The sequence below is a fragment of the Ochotona princeps genome, chromosome 1 (assembly GCF_030435755.1).
Source record: "Ochotona princeps isolate mOchPri1 chromosome 1, mOchPri1.hap1, whole genome shotgun sequence".
NCBI lineage: Eukaryota > Metazoa > Chordata > Mammalia > Lagomorpha > Ochotonidae > Ochotona > Ochotona princeps.
The window spans coordinates 123,177,591-123,193,465 of NC_080832.1; the positions used below are offsets into that span (position 1 = coordinate 123,177,591).

Sequence of the window (15,875 nt, forward strand, 5' to 3'; positions counted from 1 at the left end):
GGGGCTACCAAGAGTAACACATGGTCTCAGCACTTGAGAGGGTTGGGTGCCTTGGTGGCGACAGAAGGGAAAAAGATATCTACCATTAGTTCTGTACCCACATCCTATCAAAAACTGCTGCCCCCAGGAGTTTACCTGTCTTGCTCATTTATTGTTACTATTTTAAAAAGATTTATTTGAAAAGCTTAGGGAGAGAGATGGAAAAATAGAGAAAGAACTTCCATCTAGAGATTTACTACTCAAATTGCCACAATGGCTAGGGTTGGGCCAGGCCAGATACAGGGGTCTGGAACTCTATCTAGGTTGTTCATGTGGATGGTAGGGTCCTAAGTACTTTGGCCGTCTTTTGCTGCTTTCTCAAATATCAGTAAGGAATTAGATCTTTAGGAAAGTAAAAAATAAATAAGAAAACCAAAAGAGATGATATTAGATAATGATATTGATCCAGAATGACCAATAACTGACTGATTGTTTCATAAGCTAAAGGAGGTGGGAGGGAAACAAACAACAAGAGTTACGGTATAAGAAAATTTTACAGGCTTTTAGAATAAAAGAACAACTGAAAGGAAAGACTTGACCAAGGAGCATCGTTTTGAAATTTCAGACCTCCAGATATAACACAATGTTCACATGAAAATGACAGGGAATTAAAATCACATTGAACTTGTAAACAGAAACCTTGAAAGCTGGAAGATAATGGTTCCATTACTTTAAATACAGATAGGAATTATGTTAAAACTAGAATTCAATTCTCAGCCAAACTGCCAAACAAATTCAAAAGTAGAATAAAGATACTTTCAGGCAGGAAAATTCCCAGTAAATTTACCTCATATGCACTCTTTCTCAGGAAGGGCGTGCCACTAAAATGTGGGAATAAAACGACAAAGAGGAAAAACATGGGAACCAGGTAGGCTAGTCTCCAACACAAGAAGGAGGTAAAGAGGGTCACTAGGATGATGACTGAGAGATGTGCCTGAATATTGATTCAGCCAAATTTGGGAGCAAGAGGAAACAGTATTGAGAGCTAGGAAACTTAAATCCTCACCCTTAATCACTATAATAGTCTAGTAGAATATGTGCTTTATTTAAAAATCCTAGGACATTAGTGATATCATAGCCCAATGGAAAACCAATAAGCTAGTACACATTGGGAAGGAAAAAAGCCACCCCATAAAGAGAGTGATAAATTTATATGTTATACAGCAGTGTGTGGAAACTCCGAGAGACTGTTAGAAATTGTGGCAGGACTTAAAGACAGTTGCATACAAAGCCAGAGTGGTGAAAAAGCAAGGCAATTGTTAACTCCAAGAAAAACAAAAAGTTGTACAAGAAAGGAAAAGTAATTATAGTGTAGCATTAGTTCAGTGGAGAACATTATTTATATAGCTATAATAATATAAACCTGGAATATTGATTTAGTCAAAACTGGGAGCAAGAGGAAACAGTATTGAGGACTAGGAGACTTAAAGCCTTACCCACAGTTGCTAAACCATAGTCCAGTAGGACACATGCTTTATTTTATTTTTTATTTTTTATTTTTTTGGACATGTACATTATTTAAAACTATGGAAATTAATCCCAGAAGAAAATTAAAATTAATTGAGAAGTAGTTTCATCCAGAAATATTTCTAGTGATAAAGAGAAATGACCCAAAAGATTGTGTTTTTTCCCCTTTGTTAAAACCTTTTAGTAATATTGATTTTTTTAAATGTGTGTGTTCATTCTAATAAATTTGCACCTATTTTTAAAAATATTAAGTTGCCATAACTTTGATTACTAAGGCTAGTAAGATGACATGTTCTACAAATTAGATCCATTTCTGCCCCTCATTAGTCAACCACGTAGACAACAAATCTGGGAAAACCATTTTCTAATGTAACGAAGTACAGAGTTAAGAAGCAGCCTGAATGTCTTTCCCCTGTTTTTCCTCTTCAGTTTGTAGAAATACTTAAAATGAAGATGCAACATGAACAGATAACTACTGATGTTCTTCCAAAACGTTTACTGGATTAATTACGTCACTACAATCTGACTGGATATTTGAACATGGTAGCCACTTGTTCACTGAAGTACTGTATCTTTTTTGGAGGGTAAGTTCAAACACACAGCACCGGGGGTCACTGAAGTTGGAGCCAACGTCTTTGCATAAACGACATGTGTAATTTGAAGGATGGGAGATAGTTCTGTCCCCTGATGCACAGAGAACAGTGAGCAAACAGGAGAGTTGTAGGTCAGATTCAGAGTCGGAATGGTCCTGGGGTTTCTCAGAAACTTGCAAGGTTTGGAGAAATAAGATGTTCAAGAGTCGTGAGAATGTAACCTGCTAATTCATCCCTAAACTGCAATCTCTTGGATCACAGCTGAAATCCCTGATAGACTAATAAAGACTTTTCGCCTAAAGCAGTGTCAGCCCCGACCAAGCAATAGCTAGCCGCCTCACAACAATAATAACGTGTTAATGACTTTGATAAGAGAGGATACATATCATTATCACCTCTTAATTACCTTTTGGGTAATGGGAAAGCAGCTGTAGAATACACAAATCAAGAAGCTGGGGGAGGAAGTTTGCCTCAAAGTGGTCCCTGTGATTGTTAATTTTGTATTTTCCTTGCCTCCCTTCCTCAGCCTTTTTTTGCTTTTTTAACCATTGCCTGCCATTCATTAAGCAAAGTAAAGTGGTGGATTCAGTTTCAATTGCAAACATGGGGTTTCACTCAAGGAACAAGCTTACAGTTGGCACCCATTGTTGATTTCCCTAGAGTCATCACTGGAAGCAGCTCTGCTCAGGGACCTCACAAGCCAAGACTGGGGAGATGTGTTGTCAGAATAAAATTCCTTAGGAAAGCAATGCCCAGTTTTTCTGTTCCAAGGCACCCAGCACAGTATGACATGAGTCAGCCAAGCAATCAATCTTAGCTGAGTCTACTCCAGATGTTATAGACATTATGCAGGTCTCACTCTTTTGATTTGAGAGTCCTGATATTTCACAGTAAATATGGCCAAAGCTGGACCATCTCTGCTTGTTCCACACCATAGTCACCCAGATACCCTCTGTAAACTACTTCTGTTTGCCATTCCAGGGAAGGGCAGGAATGGCTGTAGTTCTAACCAAGATTGTCCTTATGCTTTCTACATGTGGGATGGGGAACCCCCAAAATGTCAATCCTGAGGTAGCCTGTCCTTCAAAAGTCTGCCCAGTGGCCAGTCAGGGAACAAATGACTCTGTGCAGTCATTCAATACCCTCTCTCTCCCCACACCAAAGTCTGTCCCAGACTTCACAGAATTGGAGGTTACCTGACCACGATTCCCAGGATCACTTCAGGATTCCTCTGAGTGAAGAATCTTAGTCCTTGATGGGATTCTTGTTGGGCATAAAATTCCCTGTTCTTCTTTTGCTGTTATCAGTTATAATACTTAATGATCCCAAGACAGCTCATTTCTCTATTGGTTGGCAAAACAATTGTCAATATTCTGCCAAGAGACAGGATGGGGCAGGAAAGCTGAGAGAGCCAGAGAGAGAGGGTGGGCGGGAGGGAAGCAGTTAGGTAAGGGTCGGGGGGGAAGAGGAAAGAAGAAAGTAGGTTGGGAATCAAGTCAACTGAAAAAACAGTGAAATGCTGATTCTTAAGCTTTCGACCTTTTTTTCAAAACTAATTTTGTCCTAATTTGTGTTTTAGGTCTGTAGCAGAAGTAAAAACATGGCTGATGTATTTTATATTCATGAACTCAGGGCAATCTAAATCTAAGATTATCCTTCAGATCTGAAGTTAACATAAACCCACAAATGATGAGTGGGCAGCTGAGAGGACCACAAATTCTACTCTTTGGGTGAGTTCAAAATAAATGAGAAGTATTATCTAGATTAAGAGCCCTGCTGGTTTTTCTACTGGGTTTTTGTATCATTACTTTTTTTTTTTTTTGAAAGTTAAACAGATCATTTGAATTTTGTTGAAAATAAAAAAAGTAATAGTGCAGGCAAATGCAGTTCCCTGGGCTCAAAGCCCCTTGCTCTCACCTCTTGGTGGTCGCTGCTGCCAGTTCTCAGCGTCTGGGGCTAAGCAAGAGGCCCTCCCAGATAGGAGAGGAAATGAGAGAGAAATAGAGAGAGAGGCCACCCAATCCCACTTCCTCCTTCCCCAAGCCTTATTCAAACCCACCCACAGCCACTCCGCTCTGTTCTAGAGTCCAGTCCCCTTTGTAGCCTGGGGCAGACATTTTGCTAGAATAAGAAGTTCTTGCTCTAGAGAGTGGTGTTTGGGAATAACCTCCAGCTGACTTTCATCATCTTTGAGTCTTCCTCTTCCATGTTTGAACTTGAAGATGAAGGAAGGGCGTGAAAGCTCTACACTGAGCTGCCTTTACTGTCAGCATCACAGACAGAAGGCATCTGCAAGGTCAGGAGGAGGGGGAAGTTTCTGGAAGTCAAGCCACCCAAACTGCAAGTCTGATACCAGAGCAGTGGCGGCAGAAGAGACAAAAGTTACCTTATTTCAAACGCTCTGCCCTTCTGTGGCAAAAATCAGAGTGCCAAACTCTGGCCTGAGATATTCAGTATATTCTCAGTTTTCCTACTTATATACTGGGTGACTTTTCTTCATCTTCCAATTTTAGTATATGTGCTGCCGAAGTGAACACTTTTCTTCATCTTCGAAGTCGCAGTTTCTCACCCATAAATTGGTTATGAGAGTGCACTGGGCTGCTGTGGAAATTAAAGTGATCATCAACAAAGTAGTTCTCATGGATGCTAATATCTAATAGTGTCTAGTTAGTGTGTAATGAGAATAGAGAACTCCCAGTGAACACTAAACTCCTTTACTCCAGGTTCTCCTCAGCACTCAGGTCTGTGCTTTGGATATGTCACTCTGAACCCCACAACCACCCAGGAAGGAATGAACTGTCTTAGCAACTGTGGAAGCTGGGGGGCCAAAGGGCATCTCGTAATGGCTTCTACCACCAGGAAAATGGTCCCCAATTCTTTCCAGCATAACTATACACATTTTAGAGTAAGAAAATGTAGCTGTGGTGCACAGCGCTTTTTTTTTTTTTAGAAAAAGTATTATTATCTTATTTTTATTTGAAAGGCAGAGCTACAGAGAGACAGTGAGACAAGATCTTCCACCCACTGGTTCACTCCCCAAAATGGCCGCAACAGCCAGCGCAGAGACGGTCTGGAGCCTCCTCCAGGGTCTCCGGTATGCGTGCAGGGGCTCAAGGACCTAAACCATCCTCCACTGCTTTTCCAGATCATAGGCAGGGAGTTCAATCAGAAGAGGAGAAACCAAGACACAAACCAGCACCCATGTGTGATGCTTGTGCCACAGAGAAAGGCTTAGTCTGATAGAAATCTCAATCTTCCATCTTCTTATGACGCCTTGAAACTTTGATCCTAAGCTGGGGATCCTGGGTCACCATAAAAGCTTCAGAGACTGTCACGTCCTTCACGGGACACCTGGAAGGCAGGTGGGAGGGGCAGGATGCCGTGGCGCCAATGTGCAAAGTTGAAACCCTATCGCTTTCTGAGCAAATCTGTTTACATATGGTTAGAGCCTATGGTATTAATATTATACTATGCCAAACTTTAGGTACATAGTCGAAATAACAGGCTTTTGTGTGCTAGTCCTGGGACATAAACACACTATGCAAAAACTTTGTTTGAATTAGAAAAAGGGGTTCCAAAGTCCCAAGGAATATTCTTAGCAACGAACTGTTTGGGCACAACTGGTATATAATTTGCAAACATCCTGTGTGATTTTTAAGTCAACTTTAGTCATTTGTGCCCTGAGAAGATGGAGATCCTACCATTCAGCCAACACTGGTGTGCCTTCGTACTGAGCTGCTCTGCCCTCAGAAGCCCTGGAAACAGATGCTCAGTGGTGTTGGGCACTTTCCTCTCTCTCTCTCTCTCTCTCTCTCTCTCTCTCTCTCTCTCTCTCTCTCTGCAATCCCAAACCATCCTCTGGTACTGTTCTCTTTACCTGGCACTGTGTTTGTGGCCATGAGACTGAACTAGGTTTTGGTTACCTTTTTGTCCCGAGATGAGCAGAGTTCAGGCTCCAGTAGGTGCTGCAGAATGTTTGTTGACTGAAATAAATGACTAAAAGTTCTGAGTGCACACATATGAGTTCTGAGTAAATATAGTAAGGTGGGAAGGGAAGAAGGGGAAAAGTGGGAAGCAAAAAGGAAGGAGGGAAGGAAGCCAACAAGAAGGGACCAAGTCTGTGGGTACCTGTTGAATACAGCAGTGTTTATTTCCTGGATTAAAACACCCCGATTCTAAGATTCCATGAATTATTGAACAGCTGTTATGTGCTTAGCACAGGAGGAAAGGCAAGTGGGGGGTTAGCAAATAAGTATTGATCACGGAAGTCATTCTTACCATGAATGTATATAGGAGACTAAAATGAACACATGAGGCAATCAAAGGACATTAAGTTCTAATGAGACTCTAAACTACTGAATACAGACAGAATTACGAAGGCAGAAACCAGCAGTCCATATGAGCTGGGGGAATATTGAGTGGAGTCTATGAGTTTGGGAATTTGGGAGCCCTTGAATGTGACAGGGAGGAGGGAGGAGCCCAGTGGGGACCAAAGAAGGGATGCCACCGGGTGGGCATCAGTGAGACCAGTGTGGTTGGGTAAGGTGGGACCAAATTACAGATGGCCTTTGGAGTCAGCCTAAGGTGTTCACATGTGACATGGGAGCAAAGAGATGGGGCCCCAGAGGTTTTTGGGCAGGACTCGGTGACTTGCCTGGCTAGAACAAGTGGCTGACGAGCTCCTGAGAACGTGGTGGATGAGAGTGATAGAGGAAGCACCAAGATGTCTCTCACCCCAGGTGCTGATGAATCTGGACCAAGAAGTATCACTGTTTCCCCAAGTTCTGGGGCTTCGCGAATGTTGCAGGGAAAGGGGTGGGAGATGGGAATTAGGAGCTTGCCATGAGAGCATTGCCAGGCAGTATTTTGCGAGGGGCATTGAGTGTCAGACTCAATCGGAGATGCTGCCCACAGGTGTGTCACTTCTCATGCCAGCTAAGACATCAATCAGAACAGTTGGGGTGCTTTCCTCCTTTGCAAAACACCCCAACCTTTCTGTACCCTGGAGATTTTCTGATAGTCAAAGCAATGTTTTACCTCTATCTTTGAAAATACACCTCATACACACAGTAATGACGACCAGTGAAAACAAAAGGTGCCACAATCTTTGAGCTAGCATTATATCATCCTGATTATCTCAGAAATAACTGCTTGGAGTGATTGTGGTATTTATAAATATTGGAGCTTTCATAAAACGAAAACATGTCATAAAATAAATATCTTCAAAATTATATGCAAATGACTCATTTTGAATAAAAGAAATGTTAATTAAGATTGTATATGCAAATTAATTCTTATCAGCCATGTTTTCATACTTAGCTATTAACCACAACTTTGTTTTATAACTCACTGTAATTGGCTCTTCATTTAGAAAATATTAACGAAAGAATGCTTTATATTTTTATGCATTAAAGATTGAATGTTATCATTCAAATAAAAAAAAGAAATACACTTGACAATTACTATGAAACAATGAGGAACAATTTTATGGAATGAGTTTTATGTTAATTTGAGAATTGAGACTAGAGAAATTACGTGCATGTATGCTTCTAGTATGGGAAGTATGTTCAGAAAGTTAGTGGAAGTGTATAATATGAAACTAAATATGTTTTTGAAACATGTTTTGCACCAAGATAAAATTAGTGGTAGCTCCACTTTCCATAAGCTTTCTGAAGAACCTTGTATCTCTGTGGTCCCCCCTTGTTTCTCCATCAGACTGAGTTTTCAGATTCTTTTTATTGTATTTTATTTTTTGATAATGTTTATGTAGTTGATCAGGGTGGGAAGGGTCAAGGATTAGAGGAAAGTGAGTGAGATCATTGTTTCCAAATTTTCTTTTTCTTCCTCCTGTATCTGGGGGAAGGGGAGAAATATGGGGAGAAGCCACACTCAGCCTCCCAACTGCTTCAGTACCCAGGGATGACCACCCAGTAGTATGCCAGGGTCACCAGAGAGGAGCTCAGAGTTTTGACATATGAATTTGGAAGGGATCTGGACGTGCAGTCCATCCCAGTCTCCTAGACCCATGCTGTCCAACAAAATAGTTACTAGCTGCGTGTGGCTACCAAATCCTTTAGTGAGGCTTATGTCGAGCGACACTGGTGAGTACAAAATGCACACTCTCTTTTGAAGACATAAGATGCATAATACACTAGAAAATACATTATCCTTAGTTTTTACACTGTTGATGTGTCGGATGATAGATAGTATCTGGAATACATTGGGTCAAATGAGACTATTATTACATTTTATTTTGTGAATTTCTTCTCTTATATAATGTAGCCACTGGAAAATGAAAAATGACATTTGTGTCTGACATTCATGGCTGGATGATACAATCTTGTGCTCCCACCCACCAAAAAAAGTTTCAGGCAGCAGAAGACCACAGGTACACCTGTCATCCCATGAAACAGTGGCAGAGCTAAAAAGCTTCTGTCACCTCATGACATCATAGCCATTAGCATGGCCTAGTGTAGGGCATTACTCACCTACTTGTGTAAGGCTGATGCCAACACAAGTGTGCCACTGGTTGTGTAGTAAAGTACAGCAATGCAATTGCATGGTACATGATAGAGATTTATATCTTTAGTGTCTACACTTGATACAGTGATTTTTGAGTAGACTCCTTCTTACTTCTGTATTAAAAAGTTTACTGTCAAACAGTACACATGACACCAGCCTGAGCCTCACACAATCTCTTGCTTATTGTATCTCTTGAGTGTGTCAAGTGCTCACATTGAACAGTGGATCTGCACCATCCAGTTTAGAACAGGTGCAATGGAAGCTGTTTCCAGAATTTCCTCCCTCCCCATTGTTATTGTCTCATGTGTTTGATAGTCACAAAAATATTCATAACAGATCTCGGTAAGACCTCTCTTCACAGCCTCACTGTTTATCATTGAGACTGATCAGTGCTTTCCATCGTAAAGATTTGGAGCTCAATATGAGCAAACTAGGCAAGGGGCTCATCTTATGGGACTTATTTCTGCCCAAGGGGCTGGAATTGTGATGTGCTGAGACCAGATGCCACCTGCAACACTGGCTTCCTGTGTCAGAGCACCAAGTCAAAGGATTAGCAGCTTTGCCCCGATCCAGCCTCTTGCTAATGTGCCTGGGAAGGCAGAAAAGGATGATCCAAGTGCTTGTGTCCTTGCCTCACATGAAAGAGACTGAGTTGAAATTCCTGGCTCTGTCCCAGCCATGGAAATCATTTAGGGAGTGGATCAGTGGAAGGAAGATCTTTCTCCCCACCCCTCCCCTCTCGAAACCATTTTACTTTTTCAACTGAATAAATAATGTAAAAATAAAATGATAAGTCAAGTAATTGGCTGAATGCAGTTCTAACCTGGTGACATTCTGGATGTAGCATTCCTTTTGAAGGGATGTCTGATTTGGGCTGTTTTCCTTATGTTTTGTTTTTCTTCTTTTTCTTCCCATATAGTTCAGATTATTTTAGCTTTCTGTTCGTGTTTTGGCAAGGAGTTACAACCTCACTTAGATTTGATGCATGCAGTATATGAAGTTATTGAACCAATACTTCTTGTTGCTGTCTCCCTGCGCAGGAAAAGCACAGATTCCTTGAAGTTCTTGGTCAATTATTGCAGGAAAATAAGTTTCCCTCATTCAGTCCCTAGGAGTGGACACCTTCTCCATTCCTTCTGCACCCCATATGGTTTCATTTTGAAAAGTCCAATTTGAACTTCCAGATCTGGATGTCTTGCTCCCTATAACTTCCTCTTCTCAAAACACAACAGTTGCTTTGAGATTTAGATTAGGCACATAGGCTTGTGGATTTATATGGTTATTTCCAGTGCTGCTTGGATTCTGTTTTGAACTGGCAAGAGGTAGTATTCTCTTAAACTCTAAATCTTCAAAATTCAGGCAGGCGGGCTCCCCATGGAAGCAAAAATAAATTGGTTAGTGATGGGTGAACAAAATTATCTTGTTATAGAAACCACTTAAGGAAGACTGGGATCAGTTTGCAAATACTGTGCTGCATTATTCAACCACAGGAAGAAGGAAACCACATAACTTTACACAACTTGAGTACCTCATATAACCTTCCAGAACCACCCCCTCTAGACAGACCCACCCCTGCCTTTAAAGCGCCGTAATTTTCTGGAGTAAAAACTTTGGCTAAAATAAGCCTAACTAATTTAGACTCTGTATGATGTATGACTGTGTTTAATAGTGGAGAGTACTTGATTGAAGAGGAAGAGTTCCCCAAAATTTCAACTCTCTTCATGGGTACATGGCAGGATTGGGTGCACCTTCCCATATTGTTGGATTTAGAGGCCATATAAGTGGCTTTGACTGATAAACTATGACCAGAAACAGTGCACAGCATTTTTTTAAAAAATTATTTATATAAGTCAGAACGAGACAGAGAGAGAGAGATATCTTCCATCTGCTGGTTCACTGTTTAAGTGGCTGCAGTGGCAGGAACTGAACAGATCAGGAGCCAGGAGCTTCTTCTGGGTCTCCCACGCTTTCCCAGGCCAACACAAGGAGCTAGATGGGAAGTAGAGCAGCTGGGGCATGAACCGGAGACTATATGGAATCTTTGCAGATGCAAGGTGAGAACTTTAGTCACTAGGCTACTGTGCCAAGCCCAAATCACAGCATTTTTAAAAATGTACTTATTCATGTATTTATAAGTTAGAACTGGGAAGGGAGAGGCAGAGAGAGAGAGATCTTCCATCTGCTGGTTCATTCCCCAAATGGCCAGAATAGCCAGGACTGGATTAGGCTGAAGTCCTCGGCCAGGAGCTTTATCCAGGTCTATCATGAGGGTGCAAGGAGCCCAAGCACTTGGGTCATCTTACACTGCTTTCCCATGAGCATTAAGAGGGAGCTGTATTGGAAGTGGAGCAGCCAGAAATCAAATTGGCCTCCCTGTTGGGTGCCAGCACTGTAGACAGGGGCTTAACGCTCTGCACCACAGCACCAGCCTCCAATGTGCACCACTTTTGTTCAGCTTTGAGACAAAATGACCATGGCAACAAGCATCAGATACCCAGATGTCTACATAATCAGAGTCCTCCACACATCCCCTTTGTATGAGGGATATTCAGATAGTGTGTGGAAGTGCGTATTTCCAAAACAAATAACAACCAAAAAAAAAAAAAAACCCAAACAATAACAGCAAACTACATATAAATTTCAAAATAAATTTTACACCAAAATAAACTTCATTTTTAAAATATTCATTTATTGAAAAGGTGATTGTGCAGGGGAGAGAAGCAGAAGGAGAGAGATCTTTCGTTCTCCAGTTTACTCTTCAAATGGCACAGCAGCAGGTCTGGGCAAGGCTGAAGCCGGGAATGCAGAGTTCCATCCAGATCTCTAACAGGGATGGCAGGAACTCGTGCACCTGACCCGCCAGCTGCTGCCTCCCACAATGTGCATCAGCAGGAACTGGATTGCAAAACAAAATATCCAGAACTCAAACCAATGGGGTTCAGGCATCCCTTGCAGTGCCACGACCCCTTCTTCTACACTTATCTTTCGATTGCGTTTTCCCATGAACTTTCTACAGTACTCTCATGTATGTGGCATGAAATACTAAGTCACTAAGGTATATATATATATATATATATATATATATGTATATATATATATAAATATAAATAAATATATATATATTTTCATGACTATGACATGCCCTAGTCTGCCGTTACTAATAGAACACATCACTGGGTATCTAGCGTTTTCTCTACCTTTCAGCAAAGATAATGGCTTCTTCCCACCTTTCCATGGAAGGGGGGAATTTTATAAGCACATTTGAAAGAGTTCATTTCCAGAAAGAGATGCCCGGAAAGCACAGGGTGGAAAGCACGTGGTCTTCGGACAGCAATTGTTTCTCCTTCCAGGCCCTGTGTGTCTCTCGTCTGTTTTCACAGTGCCCCTTCTCCACGTTCAATACAGTGCTTTGCTCCAGTTTATAATCTGCGCCGGTTCAGCAGCAAAACCACAGAACTGCTTCTAATGACCAGTTTTTCCATGGCCTGATTTTGGTGTCAGCCAGTTTTCCATGATTTCTGCTATTTGTGGTCTGTTAGAAAGGAGACTCCCTGCTCGGAGCGGACACCTGCAGGGCTTGGACTCTGTAACCAACTTTTCCATGCACTTTTTTTTTTCAGTTTCCCCTTTGGGTACTGAGCACAAACATGCAGGCACGAAGGCTGGGTGCTAATAACAAGGGAAACTGGAGTTGCCTGTGATATGTCTAGGTTGGAGATTCTTCTGGCCACCTGGGCATGGGTCGAGCAGGTTGCCTCTGGTGACTCGGAAGTTTAGTTCTTTTCCTCTTTGGTTTCCATTTAATTTGCTATTTCATCAACATGGAACATGAGCAGCGTTAAAAAGATTGAATAATACTACAAAACCTGCTGTGGAAAAGCACCATCCATATAACTTTGTTTTCGCCCTTGGTTGATACATTAAAATCTAGTCATTGCTTTTCTCTGTTTGCAAATCACCCGGTTCTCCAGAGCTGCATGATCTTTTGGGCTTAGAAGTATCGATTTCCCATTGTAGAAACTGGAACTTCGCTTTATTTTATTAACACCTTCTACACGCACCCCTCCAAAACACACACACACACACACACGCACGCACACGCACACGCACACAGAGCTGTAATTCGTTTTCACTGTGTTAACAAATCGCCCCAGGACAGATTGTTTAAGGTCTTAGTACTTTGCCTCTACAGGTGGGAATTGCTGGACAGGTGATTTTAGTCATCCATGAGCTCCTCCCCGCAGCTGCCATCAGATCCTGGGGCAGCAAGGGCTGGCAGATCAGATGGCTCCTGCCAGGATGCTGTTGTACACCCTTTGCACTCTGTCACTTTCTCCCTTGCTCAGAGGATGGGTTGGGTTGTGGGAGGAAGCTAAGCTTCCTGAGGCTTGCGAAGAACAGGTTCGCTGGAGTTTCCTCTCATCCTCTCAGTCCTGTGGGAGGGGAGGAGACGTAGACTGCCTCTTCATCGGAGATGCTAAAAAGCCCAATTGCAAAGAATGCAGGGAAAACAACTGTGGGCATTTTTGTTACGTTTGACATAATACACATACGACACAGACACACACACAGCCACACACGCATACTTCCTCTTAGCATCGTCACCAGCATTCTCTTTAGCTATAAAATACCATGTAGCACCACTGGGAGTTGAATCTACGTTCAGTATTTACATTAGTGTGATGATAGATGTCTATTTACAACTAGACCTCATAATGAACCAAGATTATTACTTTTTCTTATATTAGGGTGTCGGCAACAATGCCCTCAGAGTAAATAACTGTTTTGAGTTGTTTGCCTGGTTTTCATTATGTAAGGACCACAAATTCTGCTCCAAGCTCTTGGCTGTAAGTGTAATTTCCTAAGAGCAACCACAACATGCATAGGGTCTGTTTCCACCAGCACTCCCGCCCCCTTGTAGTTATTCCCCTGGAGCCTGCTCTTCGGGCCTGCTACACCCATAATCACCCAGAGCTTCCCCAAGCTATGTTTGTCAGTGTTCCATCTTCATTCTGAATTTTCCCTCTTGTTGGAGTACTGTATCTCCCAGCAGATTCATAAAAAGGCATGCATTGGAGGCATGTTGAGTGTCCCAAAATGCTTATCCCATGGGGCACCTGCTTGGCAGTCTGCAGCAGTTCCAAGATGGGATTGATTTTCTTCAGTGTTATTAACCATTACTCTTCTTCCTTCCAATATTATTTATGAGGACTCCAAGGTCATTCTTTTTTTTTTTTAAAGATTTATTTATTTTTATTACAAAGTCAGATATACAGAGAGGAGGAGAGACAGAGAGGAAGATCTTCCGTCTGATGATTCACTCCCCAAGTGAGCCGCAACGGGCCGGTGCTGCGCTGATCCGAAGCCAGGAGCCTGGAACCTCTTCCGGGTCTCCCATGCGGGTACAGGATCCCAAATCTTTGGGCCATGCTCGACTGCTTTGCCAGGTCACAAGCAGGGAGCTGGATGGGAAGTGGAGCTGCCGGGATTAGAACCAGCACCCATATGGGATCCTGGCACGTTCAAGGCAAGGATTTTAGCCGCTAGGCCACGCCACCGGACCCCCGAGGTCATTCTAATGCCTGATCCTTTACATATCATCATAGTTTCTTTTCTAGAAGTTTCTAGGATCATGTTTATAATTAGGATCATACAAAGGGATAACAGGAGTCTTTTTTCATGATATAGAAACATCTATTCCTTTCTTTAGGGATTCTTCTTGAATATCATGTACAGATGCCCTAATATTCTTTTTATTATAAAACTATTTGTTTTGTCTCATTTTAAATCTTTGAGTGGCTTTAAAACGATTTTTTCTAGACCCAGTGTGGTAGCCTAGAAGCTGAAGGACTCACCTTGCACATGCCAGGATTGCATAGGGGCACCAGCTTGTGTCCTGGCAGCCCTGCTTCCCATTCAGCTCCCTGGTTGTGGCCTGGAAAAGCAGTTGAGAATTACCCAAAGCCTTGGGACCCTGCACCCGTGTGGGAGACCTAGAAAAAGCTTTTGGAGCCTGGCCTCGGATGGGAACAGCTCCGGCCATTGCAGCCTCTTGGGGAGTGAATCAGTGGACGTAAAATCTTTCTCTCTGTCTCTTCTCCTCTCTGTATATCTGATTCTGAGAAAAATAAATACATTTTTAAAAGCAATTATTTTTTCTACTTAATCGTCATTTTGTTATTTTTAAATTACAAGAGCTCTTGGAATTTTCTAAGACTTCTTTTTTAACAACGTGCTATTCTTGTTTCATAGATGCAGTATTTATAAATCTGTTTTTCTTCTGCTCCCTGGATGTCTTCCTGACTCTGTTATGTTTGCTAACTTTAGACGTTGCCTTTTGTGTTACATTTTTCCCTCAAATGTTGTTGCCTCTTGGCTCTCTGTTTTTTACAAACCCTAATAAGCTGATGGTAGCTAATGTTTGCAGCTGAGGTTCACCAGAGAGTGGTCAGGTATTTTGTATTTGTATTTGTTTTCCATTGCAGTTGTAACAAATTACCATGTACATGGAGGCCTCACAACAAGAAGATGCTGTTATACTGTTGAAGGCCAGGAATCTGAGACCAGCTTACTGTGGTAAAATTAGGAGGAGGCTGTTGGGCTACCTTCTTTCCTGGAGCCTCTCAAGGGGAATCTATTTCCTTCCTTTTCGTGTCTTCCAGAAGACTCTAATAGCAATCGGTCTGGGTGTTCTCACAGCACGTGACTTTGATGTTCTTTCCTGCCTCTCTTCTACCTTTACAAAGCTTGGTGATTATAGTATGCTGGCCTGGGGAACGTAGGATAGTACCACCTGATTAACCAACTTAGCATACCTGTTATCTTATTTCCCCTTTGCCACAGAACCCACCACACAGATTCCATCTACAGATATCTTGGGCCTATCAGTTTATCCAAGAAAGGACTCTCAGCTTCCCTCCATGCCTGTACAATCCTGCCAACATTGTAAGTCACAGGTTGAATTGTTGCAATGCCATAATTTGGTCTGTCATGTCCCTTTGTGCTTTACAAACACCATTGCCCTCAGCTGTGTTTAATTCCTCCCTCTAGAACCGTCTCGTCAACCTTGTTTGGGAGTGAAGCTGCAACCTTGGGTGATTTGGAGCAGACAGTAGCAGGCGGGGCAGGATACCGTTAGAGAACCCACGGGTCAAACTACGCCTTAAGCAGATCTTGCTCACTACTCTTGATTTCAGCCCTGCCCACACCCTTTCCAAGGCAGCTGGTGTCTATTGCTGGGACTCTCCAGGACTC

At 42.2% G+C, this 15,875-nt stretch overlaps 1 long non-coding RNA gene across 2 annotated transcripts in view; it reads left to right on the forward strand.

Moving 5' to 3' along the window:
• The window catches only part of LOC131481871 (uncharacterized), an 81,503-nt gene that overhangs the window by 33,558 nt on the left and 32,070 nt on the right, over positions 1 to 15,875 (forward strand). For both annotated transcript variants that reach the window (XR_009246602.1, XR_009246601.1), the window contains exons 2-3: positions 1,936 to 2,090; positions 3,679 to 3,829. This is a non-coding gene — a long non-coding RNA (uncharacterized LOC131481871). The remainder of the gene's footprint in view (positions 1 to 1,935; positions 2,091 to 3,678; positions 3,830 to 15,875) is intronic.